Source organism: Thamnophis elegans, chromosome Z (genome assembly GCF_009769535.1).
Source record: "Thamnophis elegans isolate rThaEle1 chromosome Z, rThaEle1.pri, whole genome shotgun sequence".
Lineage (NCBI taxonomy): Eukaryota > Metazoa > Chordata > Lepidosauria > Squamata > Colubridae > Thamnophis > Thamnophis elegans.
Window position 1 is genome coordinate 110680539 of NC_045558.1, and position 7500 is coordinate 110688038.

The following is a 7500-nucleotide window of genomic DNA, read 5'->3' on the forward strand; positions in this document are numbered from 1 at the left end:
ACTATTAAAAAACTAAATAAAACCCATATAATTAAATGTTAATCAATATTGGGAAAATGTTAGGATATATGATATAATTGAATATTATGGATGTTTAGTTAAAATAGAATATGAGGATTTGATGATAATAGAGGATTTTACAAATAAGTAAATGAACTGCCAGCATGTGTTATGGACTAATCCCTTAGCATAATTAAGGATGAAGGATGTTTAAATAATTATAATAATTAAAACCGGAGGTATAATGATGTTGATATGGCAAATATTCGAGTTAAGATACTTGAATTAATAGGAGTCAATGGAAGAGAAGCACCAAAACATGTTGTAACCAGTTGATATACTTCTTATTTTTTTCATAATAGACACCTGTGTTTTGTTTTGTCTTTCTGATTGTTGTTTTTGTCTTTTTCTGTATTATCTGTAATTGATTGATATATTAAGAAAGATGTTGTACCAGTTTTAAACTAAAACTAAAAAAAATATTTAATAAAAAAAAAAAAAAAAAAAAGAAAGATCAGCAGTTTGGCAGTTTGAATCCCTAGCACCATGTAATGGAGTGATCTCCCATTACCTGTCCCAGCTTCTGCCAACCTAGCAGTTTGAAAGCACGTAAAAATGCAAGTAGAAAAATAGGAACCACCTTTGGTGGGAAGGTAACAGCATTTCATGTGCCTTCAGTGTTTAGTCATGCCGGCCATATGACCACAGAGACATCTTTGAACAATGCTGGCTCTTCAGCTTTGAAACGGAGATGAGCACTGCTGCCAAGAATTGGGAATGACTAGCACATATGTGTGAGGGGAACCTTTACGTTTTTAATGCAAGGGGAGGTTTTGCATCAACAAAAGAAAGCTTATTTTTCTTTATCTAAAACATTTCATTGTTATAGGAATCTTTCTGTAGCCTTTTCTTTCATTAATGTCATTGGGGAGTTCAGATCCTAGTGCAAAAATGTGCTTCAGAACATACATAGATAGAACTTGCCTGATATTTTATTAAACAACTATGTATTTCTTGGGATTATCCAATTATTATTTTTGATTTTATATATATGCATTGACTCTTACAGCTGAAGGATCATGTTGGAAACAGATCATCATGGAGGAAATCCATTCAGTGACTAAAAGTCAACATGACTTGATGGCATATAATTCATCCATTAATCCTTCAATGATGAGCTCCAATCTAAAGTCCTGAATGTTTTGGAAACATTGTCAAACCCATGAAAAGAACTTTTTTAAAAAATAAAAAAAATCTATCCTTTCTATTTATTATGTTGAAAGTATAATAGGTTGTAGATTTGTAAGTGGGAATTTATTTTCTCTATTCCAATTTTTTCCTCTGCTATTTCACCTTTCCCCCGCCCCCACTTTACTATGCACTGTATGGCATCCTGATTCATCCTAATAACAGTTCGTTTTCTCTCTTTTTCTTGAAGTTTCTATATCATCTGAAAATGGAAACAAAAAATCAAAGTACCACAATCACTTCCTTTGTCCTTTGTGGATTCTCGAATAATTTGCCAGTTAATCTCTTCTTCTTCTTTGTATTCCTTTTTATTTATGTCTTAACATTACTGGGAAATATAATGATTATGATTGTTACAAATTTTCTCTTGAGCTCCATGTATTTTTTCCTGGCTCATCTGGCTTTTCTTGATATTTGTTTGTCTTCTGTCACTTGCCTAAGCTCTTAGAAATTTTTAATAAAAAGCAGACAATTTCATATTCTGCCTGTTTTGTCCAAATGTTCTTTATTCTTCTAACAAGAAGCAATGAAATTTGCATTCTTACAGCAATGGCCTATGATCGATATGCTGCCATCTGCAAACCTCTTCATTATGTACAAATTATGAATAAAGCATATTGTAGATGGCTGATGGGTCCTGCCTGGGTAGTGGCTTTTTCATATGCCTCAATAAATACATTTCCTGCTTTGAAGCTGGGTTTCTGTCAGGCAAATCTTATCAGGGATTTCAGTTGTGAATTTCCCTCTCTAATTGCATTATCTTGTACAGACACATTCTTCAATTGGACATTGTTACTCATAACTAGTTGTACCATTGCTATATTTTCTTAATTATAATTCTGTTTTCCTACCTTCACATCATCTCCACTATTCTGAAGTTAAATTCCACAGAAGCAAAAAGGAAAACTTTCTCTACCTATAGTGCTCATCTTATAGTTGTGATTTTGCATTATTTCACTTAGTGGTTTAGATATATGAGGCCCAACTCAGCTTCCTCAATTATTGTGGATGGACTTTTTTCCGTTCAGTATAGTGTTTCCACACCCATGCTGAACCCCCTTATCTACAGCCTAAAAAACAAAGAAGTGAAGGACACCATCAAAAAGCTAATGGCTTATAAACCTTTGATTTTTCGTACTGTATAAAAGGAAGGAATATGAAGGAAATTATGCAGACAGTGGGCTATGAAATGAAGAAATTATTTTTGAGAAGTATTCCAAAGAGTGTAGTTTCACGTAGATTAATTGATATTGTAGAATCAAAATAAGTGGATTTCATTTTTGTAGCCATATGCTATGATTCAGATACAATCTAATAAAACCAGACATTTTGGGCAAATACTGTATTTTTCGGACTATAAGTTGCACCTTTTTTCCTCAAAAAAGAGACTGAAAATCTGGGTGCATCTTATACACTGAATACAGCATTTTTTGCCTCCCAAAACCCTGCTCTCGTCACCAAAATGGCCATGCATAGCCTTTGGGAGGCTTTCAGGGTGCTCCTGAAGGCTGGGGAAGGCAGAAATGAGCAAAAACAGGCTGTGTTTTGCTCAATTGTATCCCCCCAACCCCCAGGAGCACTCTATAAGCCCCCTAAAAGCTAAAAATAGCCCCCCAGCTAAAATGGGCCCAGAAAAAATGGGCCAATTTTTGCAAAATAAATGGGCCATTTCTTGCTTCCTCCCCCCGAGCACTCTACATGCCTGCTAGAGGCTATTCGTGCCCTTTTTTTGGGGGGGGGAAATGGGCCTGTTTTCACAAAAAACAGGCTGGTTTGGGGAGATCTGCAGAGTGCAAAACCTTTTTTTTTTTCCAATTTGCCTCTTCAAAATCTTGGTGTGTCTTATGTTCTGAAAAATATGTTATCTTCTTCTAATGACCACCATACTATTTCATAGGTAAAAATCTCATGTAGCAATTGTATGAAATACTAAAATAATATGAATTTCAAACAACCTACAAACATCTTGATATTGATTGTGATGATGATGATGATGACGACAACAACAATGATGAGTACTGCTACTGGAATGAATCTATCTCCATCTGTGTAGCATCTTTTTGCATTAAAAATTCTGTATGTAACTTTTAAAAAGTGAATATTTATTTATTAATATTATTTTATTAATGTTGTGTACTACAGTTTCCTCTCTGGTCCATTTGGCTGGGGAGGGCGTGTCCTTGTTACTGATTGGATACCTGTTTGACAGCTGGGGCATATAAAGAACTGTCAAACAGGGCTCAGTTGTTGCCAGTTAGCTAATACATGTGAAATGTGAAGTGCCGCGTTTGGCAACCTGTTAGAAATAAACTGTTAGCTGACTTGAAGTCCTGGCTCACCTCCGTTTGTCTGACCACATTCTCTCAGCTAGAACAATTAATTTTTATAATATAAAGATAAAGATAAAGATAAAAACCAACAAATCAAATGGTCAAAGAAAGAAATAGAAATAAGAGACAGAGACAAAAGATAGAAGTGCAACAAGATAAAAATTATAAAAAGAAAGAAAAATGCAGGTTTTCATCTTATCTGCCAATGTCTTTCACACAAACAGTTGCAAAAAGATTCTTCTAGGGATTTATTATGCTTTTGTAGGAAACAAAATTTTAATTGCCCATATCCTGCTGAACAACAATTATTTTAAGGGGCTGGAAGATGGAAGATTGGACTTTTTAAACTTTAGGCTGGTTCTCATGACATAACCTTACCTAGTTAAGTCTTGTGCCGCTCTTCTTCATCAGCCATAGGCCATTTCTGTGAATCTCAGCATTAACTCTCAGTAACTGGGTTCTTTACAACTCAAGGCCACAACTTGGGGGTCTAGGACAACTTGCCACAACTAACTTGCCGTGGCCAATTCACCATGGGACAACTATCCACAGGACAACAATTACATTAATAGTGAAGAAATTGTGAAATAGAATTGTTAAAAAAGGATGTAAAAGGAGGGACAAAATAAAATGTAAATACAAAAATTAGAGAATTTTTGAAATTATTTTGAATAATTAAACTGAGTTGTTGAATTGTCCACATGCCAGTTGTCCCAAGGCAAGTTGGCTTTGTGAGTTAGCTGTAGCAAGTTGGTTGCAGTGAGTTGTCCCATTCTAGTAACCTGGGGTAATTATATGTATAAATGTTTAATACCAGTGTGAGCATTTCATCTGTAACTCCAAAATTCTTCTTTGGGGACAATTAGTATAGCCTAATCAAGTTTAGGATTAGGTTTATTGGATTTATATGCTGCCCTTCTCCCAAGGACTCCCAAGGGCATCAGACAACATAAAAGAAAACACATATTACAAAAATTAAAATTAAAATCAAGGAGTTTTGATATCAAATATAACATTCTTGCAGGTATAATACTCTAATTGTTATGAAAGTCTGTAATCTTGTCCCAAGAGAAACAATTCACTAAGGTAGCTCATGTGAATATATAGAATGTACATTTGCACATTTTAGCAATAACGGATGTAGCATTCAAGAAAGAGAATGAGGTAAACTTTATTTGCAGTTTTTTATTTAATTTCCTAGAGGTAAGAAAGGAATTTGTAAGTATCTTAAGAAAAGAAGCTGTTTTTTAAAAAAGTCCAACTCTTCATTCTTCAATTTACGTCTAATAAAATTTTGTTGACTAATACTGAATTATTCAATAAAAACATTTTAAATTAATTAAGGCAATACTAAACATCTTTTGCTGTATTCAGAGTGGACTGTGATATGTGTGTGTGTGTGTGTGTGTGTGTGTGTGTGTGTGTGTGTGTATTATTGTCATCATTCTGTATAACTTTGCCCTTTTGGATGCTGTGAGTGCTATTATATTATCCTTGGGATGGTGACACTGTTTTGTGGGTAGTGTTTTTTTTTCTTTCTAGAGTGGGCATAGGAATTTTATTTTAATGTGTGCCATTGTTGTATACACAGAAAAATGATAATAAAAGTCATCTTACCTTACCTTATAATATTATCTTATCACATCTCATCTTATCTCACCTTATCTTCTCTTTTGGGGTTAGTAAAATTAAAGGCTTCCTTTCAAAATGTATCTCCTTAAATTTTAAGCTAAGTTAAAACAATTCTTATCCTTCCTTCCTTCCTTCCTTCCTTCCTTCCTTCCTTCCTTCCTTCCTTCCTTCCTTCCTTCCTTATACAGGGGAATTTTCAAGCAAGAAACTGACCCTCTGAATAATTCATTCCCCATAATACAATAATATGCCCCAACCAATACAATAGTACAGCATTATTTCCAAGATTTGTATATTCCAGCAATATATGCAGCTCCAGACACCAAGCCTTCTATAATCTGAAAACATGTGAACTTTTCTTTAGAGGAAAAGTTAAAGTTAAGAGAAACAAAGTAAAAAAAATAATTTCTGCATGTCTTCCATACAGGTAAATCCAACAGCCTTCACTAAGTCTTAAGACACTGAAAAAAAATTAATTTTCTATGATATTTTTGTAAAATGCAAATATTCTGTAACACTAGTGAAATGTGATATTTTTCCTACAATTCTTATAATATATAGTAAAAGTTCCACATTTCACTTCAAACATCTTCAGGGAGAAAAGAGTGGATGCCAGCAATTTCCCAGCACATTTTTATATTTTAATTATCAAAAGAATATGTAAGTTGAAAATGGTTAGAAAGTGTATTTGAAGTTATTGGAAGTTATTGAAAATGACAGAAAATAGGAAATAGGGATCATGAAATAACACTGTTTGTGCATCTTTCACGTTTAAGGGAACACTCCATGGAACTGTAGTGAACTCCTGTCAGCCTCTGTTTCGTTACTTGTTTTCGGCTGCCATTAAAATGGGGAAGGGGAGACCTGGTATTTGGGAAGGAAATTTTTAATTACAGGAGAGATTGTGTAAAGGGAGTTTTGTTCTCACCATTCTACTGCACATGCTGGAGATAGTGATGGGATCCGCCAAGGCCAACTGTCCTGCATACCAACCTGATGAAGCTTTTTGAAGATGGAACTCACATGACACCTAAGGGATTTGCAGATTGGACTAGGGATGGGGTTACCAGGGGGAGGGGTTGGGTCACATATTGATATCTATAATTTTATGTGCTTTTGCCTCAATCTTGCTTTGCTTAGCTGCTATCTTTTCATAACCAGTAAAAGTACTCTTAATTCTGCAAAATGGAGTTAAATGGTTTCTTTCTTGGTTGCTGAGGGAGGCTGGCTTCGCAAATCCATTTCACATTGAAAATTTTCTGACTTGTCTAAAGAAAATACAAATATGGATAACATTTATCTTTTATAAATTCTTCAATATAATGTTTGCATAAGTTTTATCTACTATAATTTCTGACGTTCATCCCAAACCAGTTCAATGATAGAATTTAGTTCTAGATAATATTTCTTTCCCATAAATTCTGCAGAATAAAATACTGATTTTTATCCTAAGCCTGTTGAATTGTAGAAGTAAATGCTAAATTAATTGAAGCAGCTAAGTGGAAACCTTTGAAGAAGATTCTGTGTAGGTGCAATTTGTATTAGAAGCTGGGAGATGCTAGGAGAATTTTTGCAGCACATTGACAGAGGAAAGATTACTTTTCCTTAACTTCAGTATTACATTATTTTTCTATTATGCAAATCTTTCTGAAGAAGCCTGTAGATGTGAAGCAAAATGTTTTAAAAAAGAAAACAAAACAAGAAAATCTGGTTGCTTCCTGAAGAAAGCTCCTTTGTAACTTCTTTCTGCAGACTTTCTTTTTCTTCATATATAACAGAGAATTAAATATGGTCTTCAGATTTTATCCCAAAAAAGTCCTTCAGAACATACTCATATAGCCCTGCTTGTGTTTTTTTTCCTGGGATAGTGCATTTTTTAAATTTTATTTATTTGTTTTGAATGCTAATATCTGAAGGATCTAGTTAGAAACAGATCATCATGGACAATCCATGTGGTCACTAAGATTCAACAATATTTGATGGTGTATAATCTACCCATCAATCCATCAATGCTGAACTAAAAGCAGTCCCAAATTTAAAAACAGAAAATTTTCAAAAATGACATCAGACACCCTCCCCTTTTATAGCTGAAATATATATATATATATAGTTGAAAGTATAGCTTGTTGCCAAATAAGTCGAAATCACAATTTTCTCTACTCCAATTTTTCCTCTATTATTCCAGTCCACCTTTAGTTAGGCAATTTGTTATACTCTAATTCATTGTATTCTAATTCATTCTTGTGTTGATTTTCTCTCCTTTTCTTAGAATTTTCTTTATTATCTGAAA

At 33.9% G+C, this 7500-nt stretch overlaps 1 pseudogene; it reads left to right on the forward strand.

Annotated features, from left to right (window-relative positions):
- The first annotated feature begins 1456 nt into the window (after positions 1 to 1456).
- Positions 1457 to 2393, forward strand: LOC116521416 (annotated as a pseudogene).
- Positions 2394 to 7500: the final 5107 nt, after the last annotated feature.